At 56.1% G+C, this 13,835-nt stretch overlaps 1 long non-coding RNA gene across 1 annotated transcript; it reads right to left on the bottom strand.

Annotated features, from left to right (window-relative positions):
• Positions 1-9,554: 9,554 nt before the first annotated feature.
• LOC147649426 (uncharacterized) lies at positions 9,555-11,063 on the bottom strand. Its single transcript, XR_015278952.1, has 2 exons — positions 10,972-11,063; positions 9,555-10,892 (listed from the first exon to the last, which is right to left on the bottom strand). It is a non-coding gene; the product is annotated as an uncharacterized LOC147649426 (long non-coding RNA).
• Between the last annotated feature and the right edge of the window lie 2,772 nt (positions 11,064-13,835).

Genomic DNA, 13,835 nt, shown 5'->3' with positions numbered 1-13,835 from the left:
TTGCTTTCCTCTCCGCTCTTCTGGAAGCCGAGGAGCCCCCGGGGACACGGGGGGAACGGGCACTGACAGCACCCCTGGCTCGGGAATGGGATCAGGTGCTCCTGAAGGAATTGTAACACACAAAAGATGGGGCTGACAATAAAAACGAGTGCCAGGCTCTGCGGTGGGAGCAGGGCTTCAATCTGGGAAAAAGCTGGGAGGGAACGGCTGGGAAGGAGCTGCATCCAGGCAGGGAACACCGAGGGGCCTTTCCCCGAGCCAGGGCACCCTGTGGCTGCGGGGAAAGGGATGGGTGCTTTGTTGGGGCTCTCCACAGCTGCTCCGTGCCTCAGTTTCCCCACTCCTAAGTGGAGGTGTTTCCTCACCCCTTGCAGCTGGGGAGCTTCAGGGAGGGTAAAGAGGGGCTGTTGCAGGGTAGGGGTGGAGACAGGACTGGGATGTGCTGGATAAACCTGGAGCAAAGCCTGGGAGCAGGGCAGCAGGAGCTGAGCACGCAGCCGTGAGCAGGAAGGACCAGCTCTGGGCAAGGATGGGTTTCCAGAGGCTCAGGAAGGGCCAAACCACGGGGAGCACCCCAAATCCTCATCAGGCAGAGGAGTGCCTGGATCCCTGCCCCAAAACTGCCACCAGCCCTTTCCCTGCATCCCATCTGGGGTGAGGCTGCCTTGGCCTCACACCACGCTCACCTCTGGGACACTGCCGGGGGTTTTGGTTGGGAGAGGTTCCCTGGAGCCAGGTGTGACCCCTCATTCCCCCTGCACCCCTGTGGAGAGATGAGGAGGCCGATTCCCGGCTCTAATCCCAGCTCTCAGCTGAGGATCCCTGTGCCTGGGGAGCTGGGGGGCTGCAGGGGGTGGGGCTGGGGGCACTGGACGGGTTCTGAGCCCACCCCAGAGCAGCTCCTGAGCCCACCCAAGTCTCTGGTGCAGTTGGTGTCACTGGCCACAGCCTCGGAGTGAGCATGGTGAAGGGAAGGAATGGGATCCAAGGGGCTGCCCTGTTCAGTTTGGGATCAGTGGGATCCTATAAAACCCTCTTTCCCCTGCAGAGCCTCAGCCTCATGTGCTGGATGTACCTGGGCATCAGGTGCAGCCTCCTCCCCCAGCTCAGTGTGATCAGAGACCCCCGAGTCCAGCCTCCCTCAGCTTCCTGGAACCTTCATTCATGGAACAAAATTATGGAATTGTTTGGGTTGGAAGAGACCTTGAAGCTCCTCCAGTCCCAGCCCTGTCATGGCAGGGACACCTTCCACTCTCCCAAGCCCCATCCAGCCTGGCCTTGGGCACTCCCAGGGATCCAGGGGCAGCCACAGCTGCTCTGGGCACCTGTGCCAGGGCATCACCACCCTCCCAGGGAACAATTCCTTCCCAGTATCCCATCCATCCCTGCCCTCTGGCAGAGGGAGGCCATTCCCTCTCATCCTGTCCTTCCCAGTCCTTGTCCCCAGGCTCTCTCCAGCTCCCTGGAGCTCCTTTAGACCCTGGGAGCGCTCTAAGTTCTCCCTGGAGACTTTCCAGGCTGAGCCCTCCCAGCCTGGCTCCAGAGCAGAGGGGCTCAGAACTCTGGGGCCTCTCTGGACTCGCTCCAGCATCTCCAGAGCCTCATCCCACACAATTCCCACCATCCCTATTCCCACCAGAGCATCCCCACACTTTAACCACTGGAACCACTTTGGTTCAGGCTTTCTCCCAAGTGGTGTTCCCATGCCCAGGGAGCTCTGAGCTCCATCCCAGCTCACCGGGCAAACACTGCTCCATGCTCAGGTGCTGAGGATGAATCCCCCCTGATCCCAGGAACATTTACAGCTGCTGAACTCGGCCGTGTCCCCTCCCCAGGGATGCTCCAGGCTCCCAGTTTTAGTGTTGGGGCACAGGAGGGGAAGGACTGGGGGGTTCAGTGTGCTCAGTTCCCATTCTTCTAACGAGATGCAGCCTAATAAATACCTCAAGCCCCAGAGTTTCTTTAATCATGGGAGAGTTTCTTTATCATCAAGGAATGAACAAGCCTTGCAGCCTGGTTTTGGCCAGGCCATGCCTGCCTTGCACAGATTTATTTTACTGCTCTGGCTACTCAGAGCCCGTGGCCTTAATCCCATCCCTGCTGGATGGAGATCTTAGAGCCCATAAAAACCGACCTGAGATGTTCTTTTTTCCCTCATCCCTGCTTTGCAGCATTGTAAGATGTGTTGAGAAGCCAGATAAGCTGGGGAGAGGCTTAGGAGAGGTGCTGGGAATGGCTGAGCCCTGAAAAGGCTTTTCCCACAGGGCAGGGGAGAATTTTCCACTGCAAAAACCCCATTTATCACCCACCCTAAATCATCTGACTGTGAGCTGGGAATGGGATTTTTCCTGCTTCTCTGGATCCTGGTAGAAATGAAGGTTTAAAGCAGAATCCTGGGAATGCCACCTGTTTTCCCCACAGCTGGAAGAAAAACAAATGTATAAATGCAGTTTCCCTAGAAAAATCAATCCCAAGTCTCCATCCAGCTGCTGGAGCCACTTGGATGTGAGTTCATGCCCTTGCCAGGGGCTTTTGAGAGCTTTTTAATTAGGAGGCAGCACTAATCAGGGTAGGAGAGTTTCCTTGGTGGGGTGATGGAGGGCAATGCCTGATCCCAGCTCCTGGCACAGCTGAGGAGACCTGGGAAACCTGGATTCACTCCCAGCTTGCAGTGAGCTCTTGAGCAAGCAGGCTCGTGCCTCAGTTTCCCCATCTGGGTGTTCTCTCCCGGGGAATGCTGAGCTGCCGGGGCAATGTCTCTTAAAAAAAAAAAATAAATGAAGGAGGAGTTTGTGTATTCTGCAAAAAGCAGCTCTGGGAGTCAGCTGAGGACAGTCCCAGCTAATTGGGAGGGGAGAGTTGGGTTTTATTTGCCAGGAAGGCTGGGCTGGCACAGGGCTGCGGGCACAGCGAGGGGGTGGCACTGCCCACAGCCCCAGGGCCCCTTCTGCCAGCCCTCGATGTCTTTTTCTTGGAGAGATGACAGGAGGGAGAGGGAAAACCAGGGTGCCAGTGTGGCAGCAAGGTTACCCCCCCTCAATTGTCCCCAGCCCCCTTGGTGAGGACACCTGGCTCCTTGCCAGCTCATGGCAGTGCCACGCGTCTTGGCATGGCAGGGAACACAGGGCTCCTCCCAGCCAGCTGGGGACCAGGGAAAACCTTGTTTTCCTGCTTTTACACTGGGAAAAGGGCATCTCGGAGAGGTGCAACAAAGCCCCAAGGACCTGTCTGCTGCCTTCAGCTGCTCCTTCTCTATCCCTGGAGCGGGGATTTGCTCTTCCCCACCAAGCTGCTGCTCCTCGAGGCCTGTGACCCCACCATTACCTCCCCCCATCCGTGTTTTTTTAGCTGATTCATGGAATTTCTGCTCTGGCAGCAGCGTGTTGCTTTAAGCTGTTTACTCGAGTTCAGGAGGCGACAGCTCGCAGGGTATTTTTAGCTCTCCGGGTAGCAGAGCGGGATTAAAATGCAGTCAGTGTTACAGACGCTGGGGCTGAATCAGTATTCCTGCACAAGCGTCTCCGTGCCAGCGTTTTCCATTGAGTGTCTGAAAAACCCAAGTTTCCATGGAGACCCAGCTCCAGGGCAACCCGTTTTCCTTGCAAAAATAATGATAATAAAAAAAAAATAAAAAATAAAAAGGCAGCAGCTCTCAGGTAGAGAGTGCAGGGGCTGCCCATGGGATGGCTCCGGGAGGAGGGTGGTAAATCCCAGTCCCCTCTCGCTGGGATGTTGGGGCAGAAGCAGAGGTGTGGCTGTGAAAGGCTGGTAGAGGTGGTTGGGTGTGGGCTGTGCTGCTCCAGCCACCCCCTGCCCCTTTGGTGGGTTTTGGGGGCTGGGTGTGGATCATGGGGGGTGGGTTTGGTGCTTTGCTCTGGAGGAAAGGGGACACATGATGCCAAGGATGGGCTTGGAGTGGTGGAAATGGGAATTGTCACCACATCTCCAGGGACTAAATAAGTTAAATCAGAAGATTCTCTTCCCTGTGTTGGATCTGTGTCTTCTTCTGCCTCAAGGCATCTCTGGAAGGGCTTTTCCAGGTTTGTCTCCAGCCCAATGTGTGGGAGCAGAAATGCCCTCAGAGGACATGAGGATGAAGGTGGTGGCCCAGGGTCACACCACAGGACACACCACAGGACACACCACACACACCAGGCTTGGCTTGGCTTCCTTGTGGCCAGCGTAGAGACACCAAGCACAAGACTCTCCCATGGAGAAGGGACCAAAATGTTCTCTGTTATTTTCTAGCTTGGCACATTTCCCCCTTTCCCCCCTGCTCCTGCTGCATCTTCCTTGGAAATTTGGAGGGAAAAAAGAAAAAACTCTCCATTCTTGCAGGACTTTCCTGCAGCCTCTCCTGCCTGTGCCCAGCACTGTGGTCAGGACTCACCCCAGCTGCTGCAGTGATGGGGTTGGGTGGGTCAGTGGGAGAAAGCCCAGTGCTCCCAGTGTGGCACCGGAGAAGATTTGGCAGGAGGGACCCAGCAGTGAGAAGATTGTTTGGTTTTCCCTGTAAGCACAGCATGATTGGCCTGGGGATTTGTCTGGTGGCACCCCTGGAGGCTCTGCTTGCTGGGGATGTGGACGTGGGTCAGATGCTGAACCAGGAGGTTCAGGGTCTTGCCCAGGGATGATTTTCCCAAACGAGAGTGCTGAGATCCAAGCTGGAGCCACAGCCTTTCCTGGGTTGTTTTCCCCCTGCTATGGTGGGATTGCTCCATGTGGTGATCCAGCATTCCAACCTTGAAAACCCAACCTGGAGCCACTTGTAGCTGCCCCAAGGGAGGTGAAAAGCACAATGAGATCAGCCAAAGCAGAGGCCAGCTCTCAGGAAGCCCCAGCATCCACAGGGACAGTCCATGGGTGACATGGAAATGGCTCTGGGTGGGGATGGACCATCTCTGGTGGGATGAGCTGCTCCTGGGAGCAGGAGGCTCCCCAGACCTCGGGTGAGATCTCTGTCCAGGAGCAGGGTGTGAGGGCAGCTGGGGTCCATGGAGAGGTGGAAGGCTGCAGACAGACACGAGCCACCAAACCTCTGGTGCAACCAGGCACGTCAAGGCCGCCTTGTCCACAGCACAGTTCATTATTTTGATTTTTCAAACCAGTCGTGAGCAGCCACGGTTGAACAAATTGCTCCATTTCAAAGCAGAGTTTGTGCTTTGCCATCCATTACCTGGGGAAAAATCCTGAAATCCCATCTGTGGAGAAGCCTCCTCGCTTTCTCAGAGGTGTTTTCATTAGAAGAGCAATGGATGTTTAACGCCCCGTGTCCTCCGAGTCAAATCGAACTCACAAACTTGTACCAAACCAAATTATTTTTGCTGCAGCTCCTCTCAGCCTGATTGATTAACATTTCTGCCCAAGCAAAGAAAACATCCCGTGAAAAGGCTTCTTTTGATCTAAAAACTGTTGTCATCGGCTTTTTTTAATTGAGAACCACTTCCAGTGGCACTAATAGCTGCTCCCCCAGCCCTGTCCTGTGCTCAGCACGCCTGAAACTCTTCCTTTCCAAGGATTCTTTTCCAGGATTGGAAACAGCTGACACGATGGGATTTCATCTCCATTCACAGAGAATTTAGGCAGACTTGTTCCTATTCAGGCCGTGCTCAGAAAAATGGGCTGTTTTCCTTGTTCTTGGTAATAAAAGAGGAAAAAATGTCATTTTTCTGCCCAGCTCCTTGCCTTTTGTAGTCCTGGAAACTGTGTTGTTCCCCCTGGAGTCAAGGGGGTGCTACCAGAGGCGCTTTGGTGCTGGGGGGTTTTGGTTCAGCTCTTGGATCATGGATTTGGCACAGGTCAGGAAAGGACCAGCCCTGCCTGTGCTGCTGGGGACATTCCTGTGGGATGCAAGGTGTGATCCCATCCCTTGGGAATGCTGTCACCACAGCAGGAGTGTCCCAGGGAGTCCCCTTCTCCCTGGCTTGGGGACCACGTGCCAAGGGCATCCTCCTAACCAGGAGCTCCCTGGTAACCAGGGGCTTATTTCGTGCTGCCTGAGGCTGCATGAAACGCATGCAAATGAATTCCCTCTTAATGGAGCCTGGGCTGCTCCCTTGTCAGCCTTTGGTTTTTTCCCAGCACGAGCAAGACCCTGGCTCTGCTTCCTGCCCCCAGGAAATGGCATTTGTGGAACAGCCTTCAAGGAAAACAACCAACCAACCCAACCCAACTCCAGACATCCACTGACTTTATTTCAGAAACCTGGCTGAATTCTCCGTGGCTCCTCCTGGAGAAAGGAGGATTTTTGCAGCTTCATTCAAAGGTTGGACTCAATGTTCTTAGAGGAGTTTTCCAACCTGAATGATTCTGTGGTTCTCAGACAGGGGTGGGCAGACACAGATGAGAAACCCGATGCATTTAAGCCCTGGTGGGAAGTGTTAGCACACTCAAGTGTTAGCACACTCAAGTGTTAGCACAGAGTCCCCCCCTTGAGCGTGGAGGGTGCAGGAGATGTGGCCAGGGGAAGAGGGGGGAAGTCCAAGGAGCAGCTTTCACTGTGGATCATGGAACGCTTTGGGATGGAGGGGACCCTCAAGCCCCCCCAGTGTCACCCCCTGCCATGGCAGGAACACCTTCCACTAGCCCAGGTTGCTCCAAGCCCTGTCCAGCCTGGCCTCGGGCACTCCAGGGATGGGTGGCTGCTTCCAGCTGGAAGAGACACCATCCCCTCCCAGACAGGCAGCAAAGGGAAGGTCGGTGGTGTCTGAGCTGCAGCAGCTCCTTGCAGGGTCAGCCCAGCACTGTTCCCTTTGAATGCATTTCTGCTTTCCCTGCAACCCCCCAGCCCCTCTCCAGGGCCCCCAACCCCCTCCAGCCCCTGCTTTGCATTTATAGCTGCCACTTGCAGCTCTTTTGTTGTTTTCTGCTGCTCATTTAAAAAAGGCAGCTGACACCATCTCACTGTTCATGGAAGGGAACTATTTAGGGACACAACTAGTGGGTTTTGGAAAACTTACCATAACGGGAGAGCTGCGGTTCCTTCCAGGCCTGCACCCTCCCTGCTCCCTGCCAGCCAGCTCTGCTCAACAGGACACTTTTAATGGGATGTTAACAGCTCCAAAAAATACCACAGAGCAGTTTCAGAGCAGAATAATTGTGAGTCAGCTGCAGCTGGGGGCTCTTCGTGCTTCCCAAGTGTTGTCCCTCTCAGAGAAGGACGTCACATTCCCGTCACTGGTTTAAGTGTCCTTGGAGCCAGCCGGGTGTGTTGAAAGGCAGCGTGAGCTGAGGAGCTTGGCAGGGCTGGGATCTGTGGGGAGAAATGGGCTTTACAGAGGCTGGGGCTCTTAACTCATCTGGAGCAGCGCTTTGGAAGAGATTAAGGAGGAGCAGGGAAGGGGCGAGTTCTCCTCTCTGGTCTTGGCTGTGGCTGTGATGGGGGAGTTGTGTTGGCTCTGTGCAGCAGGATGAGAGCTCCTGTACCCCAGGAAATGATAGGGATAAATTGGGGATGGATGGTGAGGAACCCCCTTGATGTGCCCCATCCTCTGCTAAAACCCCTCAGGAGTCAGCGTGGATTAAAATTTCCTGTTTGTGGGGCTGGTGCTCGGATCTCGGGCAGCCCCTGCTGCCCCTTGCTTGGAATTCTTGGGCTTTTACTTCTAAATTTAGCCCTTTTGGGGCAGGATGGGTATGGAGGAGGGCAGATGATAGATAAGGAGGAGGAGAAGCACTTTTTTCTCCCTGGGTCCATTTTCTAATCAAAGGGCCGACTTTAAAGGCTCCTTGTTCAGTGTGGAGCTGACAGGGAAGATCCATCATTAAAAATGTTCAAGGGCTTTTATTCCTCAGCACCTCTTTGAAATTTGCTGGCAATGACCAGGCTTGGAGCAACCTGGTCTGGTGGAAAAGGGCCCTGCCCATGGCAGGGGGTTGGAACAAGATGGGCTTTAGGTCCCTTCCGTCCTAAAGCATTCCAAGATTCCACGATTCCAAACACAGCCTTGGCCATGCTGCTCCTTCCCCTCCTCATCAGCCCCCAGGCAACAACACAGGGACCCAGCTCCTAGGAAAAAGAGAATATAAATGCAGGAGCTCCTTTGGCTGTTGGGATCTCCACCCCAAAATGCAGCATGCAGCAGGAATTGTCTTATTTTCATGTTCAGCCCCTCTCCCCATTTCCCTCTGAAAGTGCTGGAGCCAGGGAGGCATTTGGGGATAAACCAGGGATGTTTTCCTCCCTGGCTGTGTAAGAAAGCAGCTGCTGGTGGGTATGGCCGCTGTCCTAAAACAGCTGTAATCAAAACACCGAGCCAGCGGGAGGAGGTGATGCCTGGCAGGGTTCAGCTCTCCAATCTGCACGGTCAGGAGCCCTTTTGGGGGGCAGCACGGGGCCAAGGGAGCGCGGAGGGCTCTGCGGCAGCGAGGGGCGCTGGATGCCCCGGCCAGGATGGGCAGGATGCTGCTCTCGGCAGATCGATGCTAATCCCATTGCTCTGCAGAGCCGGAACCGCCCCGAGGGCGAAGGGGTAAATCGGGATGGCCCCAGAGCCCCCCGAGCCGCTCGTGGCTGCCAGAGGTTCTAAAAGAGGCGCAACAAAGGATCCTTGTTCCGATTGGGAACGGCTAGAAAGAACGACACTGGACTCTCAAGGGAGTCTCAACACAAGAATTCCTTAGTTTATTGCTTCAGGCCTGTCTTTTAGACAGATACGTGGAAAGTACAGAAAGGAAACTCTTATTGGTTAGCAAAGTGCTACATCACCATCATTGGTCAGGGGCACTCTGCCCCCCTGACTCTCTCCTGCAAGGTAAACAAAAGGACAGACAAACAGCACATGGCAGTTGTTTTCTGTCTCTGAGGATTGTTTTGAAATCCTCCTTTGAAATTCCCAGGCTAGCTTCTCAGGCAGGACTGAGAGGCCATGGGCCTGCATTTTCTGCAGCTCCCTGCAGCCTGTTCTAAAGCTAGCATCCATAGATCCTCGACTTCCAGAGTGCGCAGGGAGCTGCTGCTGAGGGAAGGGCTCCTGACTGGAGGCCGTAGTTTGTGCCCGTCCTCAAAACCTCACCAGGAGGGAGGAAAAAAGAGAATTTTCTTAGTGAGTTCCCTCCTTTGTGAGCTCCATCCTTTGTGAGTCTCAGCCTTTACTCCTGGCTCCTCTCCCCACATTTCATTGCTGCTTTTTCCCTCCGCGTTTTCAGCCTGCAGGACAAAAATCACCTCCGGATCTGCCCTCCCCACCTCAGCACCCCCCTGCTGCTGCACTTCCACGGCTTCACACTCTTCCCAAGAAACATTTTCCGTGTTTCCCCCTCCAGATTTCCCCCGTGGAGGATGCGGGTGGCTGGGTTTTGCGTGGTCTGATTGAAATTCGGCTGGGCTGGCGATCAGTGCCGGGCAGCTGCTGCGAGCACATGGGGCTGGGAACCAGCGAGATCTGCTGGGGTTAATTAACCTAATGGGGGAGAAAATTGCTGCGAGGGGATGGGGACCATCCCTGCCCGAGGCAGCCTCGTGGACATGGCTGGGAGAGGAGCAGATCGCCGGCCCCAGCTCTGCCACAGATGCATTTTCCAGCCTCGGGCGCATCATTGAAGTCCCAGATTCAGCTTTGATAGCCCAAATCGAGGCTGTTGGAGCGCTCTGCCGCTTCCTAAAGGCTGCTTTGGCTTTTCCCTTGGATTCTGCTCATTTTTGTGGCTAGAGGAGCCCATTGTGTTCAGTAACTTTGACTTCCTGCATTAGACAGGCCATAAAATGCTGCGTGGTGCTGAGCCTTATTATTAGCATTTATTACTGCGGAGGGAACAGGCTCGGCGAGCGCAGCTCCACGGGTGGGGAGCTTTTTAAAGCAATCACCTACGGCCATGCAACCTGTTATGAAAGCTCTGCATAACCAGGATGGATTTGTTATGTGGGTAATTAGAGGAAAATCAACCTCTCTTGACAGAGAAGAGCCTGGTGTGTTTGTTCTGGAAATTAGGGGGGTCGGCACGGCTGTTGGAGGTGTTTCCCCCCATGTGAGGGTTGTTTTCCTCGTGCAGGTGGGGATGGTGGAGGTTGGCAGCCCAAGGAGCTGTGCTGGCTCCTGTGATGCCTGCCAGGAGCAGGGCTGGCTGCCTGGCTCTCCTGTGGCACAGGGTGCCGTGCTGGGGTAATTCCTGGGTAGGAAAATGCAGCGCTGAACTCTTGATCATACCCTTCCCTGATCATCCTCCGCTTTCACACCGCGCTCTGGGGATGGTCTGGGCTCAGATCTGCCTCCTCCACCCCTGCTGACCAAGAGAACGCTGAATTTTAGCACCGAAAGCTCCAGTCTGGGCAGGATCTCACGGTGTGAGGGGCTTGATGGATATAAAATGGGACTCACGTGGCCAAAGCCAGAGTGGGATTCGCTTCTGGGTGGAAGGCAAGAGCCAGGAGAAGCCCTGAGACAGGGGAAGAGCTGGAGAGGGGCAGTGGAACAGACTGCCCAGGGAGTTGTGGAGCCTCTGTCTCTGGAGGCATTCCAAACCCACCTGGGCGTTCCTGTGTCTGCCTTGGCAGTGGGGTTGGGCTGGGTGATCTCCAGAGGGCCCTTCCAAGCCTGACCAACCTTCCCACCTTCTGTAGCTCTGTGAGAGCTGGCAGTGTGATGGGCAAAGGGTTGGGACAGCACAGCTTGGCTGCTGGGATGTGTCTGAGGAGCAGCACAGGAGCGGGATGCAGGCACAGGAGCCACAGTGCCCTTGGTCTTTATCCTTCTGCTCCCTGTGCCCACCTCTGAGGCTTCTGCACCACTCTACAGTGCCACCACCTCCAACCACACCAGTACCTGTCAGCACGACCCCCAGAGTGACCATCTCAAGGCCTTCTGTAGACCAAAACTCTGTGCAAAGGGCTTTGGGGGAAGCTGGAATTTCTGCTACAGCTGGATATATTTTTCCTGCCTCCTGCACTGTGGTGCCTGGGGAGGAGAAAGGATGTCAGCACCTGAGGAGCTCTGGGGCTGGATCCAGCCCTGCAGCAGGTCCTGCAGGACCCACCCTGCTGCTGGAGAAAGAGCAGGGAGAGGGAGAGGCAGGAGGAGAGGCTGAACTCCTGGAGACATTCAGGCTGGCTTCTCTCCCCTCTGATTTGGTTTAAATTAAGCCATCTGGTCACATTAAATGGTAAATTATCTCAGCTGCTGCTCCTCTCCCTGTGGGAACAGTGGCCAGAGGGGAGGGGGAATGCTGGAGGGCTGCATCCCTGGCCATGGGGATGGGTGTCATCTCCCCTTCGGTATCCCAAGCAAACTGGAGCCAGTCACCTGGGAAGGTCACAGCCCTGCTCCACTGGCCTTGCAGGAGGGTTCAGAGCTGGTCTCAAATCCATCTAATCAAGCTGAGCGTGGTGTGCCCTTCCTTGTCTGGTGTCCTTGGGAGTCCTTTCCTGGGCAGCAGCTCCAGATCAAGTCCTCAGAGCTCTCACTGTGGCTCGGGGGAAGGAGGGGAGGCAGTTTTACCAGGATACAGGGGTTGGAGCAGCCACAGGGAATGGCAGCCCGAGGCTGGAGCAGGAGCCAGGTTAGCCCAGGGTGGGATTTTCCTTCATTTCTGCCTATTCCCTGGTTGTTTATCTTCTGGTTCTCCAGGGATGTCTTCAGCCTGCCCTGGGTGGGCACCCGTGATTGTGGGGGGCACCCAGACCCTGCTGGGGGTCCCAGCCAGGTCCCCTCAGTGTGGGCTCCCAGACCCTGGCTGAGCTTCACTGAATGCCCTCTGCCCCTGCCACGCTGGGTGGTCACCTGTGCCAGTCTCATGGGATCCTGGAATGGTTTGGGTTAAAATGGACCTTAAAGCTCATCCTGTTCCACCCCTGCCATGGCAGGAACACCTCCCACCACCCCAGGTTGCTTCAAGCCCTGTCCAGCCTGGCCACGGACACTTCCAGGGATGGGGCAGCCACAGCTGCTCTGGGCACCCTGTGCCAGGGCCTGCCCACCCTCACAGGGAAGAATTCCTTCCCAATATCCATGTATTCCTGTCCTCTGGCAGTTTGAACCCATTCTCCTTTGTCCTGTCCCTCCAGTTCCTGATGAGATGTCCCTCTCCAGCTTTCTCTGTAGCCCCTTCAGGCCTGGAAGGTGCTGTGCTGTTTCCACACAACCCTCTTCTCTCCAGGCTGAACGTTCCCAGCTCTCTCAGCCTGTGTCACACTTAGCAACACACACAACTGCCACCTCTCCATCAGTGCAGCACCCGATGCTGTGCCAGCCCCCCAAACCCAGCCCCCCCAAAGTCAGCACCCCGAAACCAGCCCCCCCAAACCCAGCCCCCAAACCCAGCCCCCCAAACCCTGCGCCCAAACCCAGCACCCAAACACAGCACCCCAAACCCAGCACCCAAACACAGCACCCAAACACAGCACCCCAAACCCAGTACCCCCAAACCCAGCACCCCCAAACCCAGCCCCCCCAAACCCAGCACCCAAACCCAGCACCCAAACCCAGCACCCCAAACCCAGCACCCAAACACAGCACCCAAAGCCAGCCCCTTCCCGCTGGCCTGGGGAGGACCTGGGCTGTCAGTGCTCACTGGCAGCTCCTCGCTGAGCCCTGGCTCATCCTCACTGCCAGGACCTGGGAGGTCTGTGCAGGGCTGTGCCAGGCCCGTGGGCACAGCTCACTGGGAAGTGCCCTGTGCCACCAGCACCCTCAGTGGCAGCAGCACTGAGGGAAGGGCTGGGACCCCGTGGTTTGCCAGGGGAAGGGCTGGGAGACCATCAGCTCTGGGGAGATCAACTGGAGCAGAAGAAGTGGGTGAGAAGAAAAAGCAACAGGAGGTAGAGAGGGCATTCGGGGCTCCAAAGTGCCTCTGGGTGCTGGTAAAACTTCCCTGGGAAGCCAAGGAAGGGATGGATGCTGGTCCTCAAGGGAGAACTTGCCCACTCCAGTGTCCCAGTGGTGTCTGCTGCTCCCCCAGTGCCCTTGGAGAGCGCCTCTGTCCAGCTGTGCAATGGTCACTGTGGCTCTGGGCACACTGGTCCCACTTTGCCCAAGATAAAAGTGGCAGAATCACAGAATATCCTGAGTGGGAAGGACCCACAAGGATCATCCAGTCCAACCCTCGGTCCTGCACAGGACAACACAAAATCCCACCCTGGGCATCCCTTGAGCCGTGTCCAAACTCTCCTGGAGCTCTGGCAGCCTCGGGGCTGTGCCCATTCCCTGGGGAGCCTGGGCAGTGCCAGCACCTCTGGGGGAAGAAACTTCCCTGAGATCCAGCCCTTCCCTGGGTCCTGTCCCTGTCACAGAGCACAGAGACCACAGCTGTCCCTGTGCTGCCCTTTGGGACGATGTTGAAGACACCAATAAGGTCTTCTCTCGTCTCCTTCTCCAGGCTGGACAGACCAAGCCCCCTCAGCCCCTCCTCATTAGGCCCCTCCAGACCCTTCCCCATCCTCGTGGCCTCCACTGGATGCCCTCCAACGGCTTCACATCTATTTTATATTGTGCCACCCAGAAGTGCCCCAGGACTGGAGCTGAGGCTGCCCTGGTGCAGAGCAGCACAATCCCTGGCCTGGCCTGGCCAGTGATGCTGTAACCAGTGACCGAGGCCACTTCCCTGCTCTCCTCCCTTGGGCTCTCCTCTCTCACACCCCTCTCACACCGGCTGGAGCTGTGACTTGGCTCTGCTCCGGGCCACGTGCCCAGCTCTGGCTTGCAGCAGCTCTGGGTGTCCTGGACCTCCCCCAAGAGCAGCTGGAAGCAATCCAGAGCTCCTGGCAGCCAGGCTGGCTGGTCTGAGGGCTCAGTGGGGACTGTCCCAGTGACCGACCTGGCCATGGGAGGAAGGGGTTTGATCCAGAGTCCAGGTTGTGGCACTCCCCATTCACCTGATAAAATGCTTTCTGAAGATTCGGGGTC

Source organism: Cyanistes caeruleus, chromosome 24 (assembly GCF_971803275.1).
Source record: "Cyanistes caeruleus chromosome 24, bCyaCae1.hap1.1, whole genome shotgun sequence".
NCBI lineage: Eukaryota > Metazoa > Chordata > Aves > Passeriformes > Paridae > Cyanistes > Cyanistes caeruleus.
This window is presented reverse-complemented; position numbering and strand designations above follow the sequence as displayed.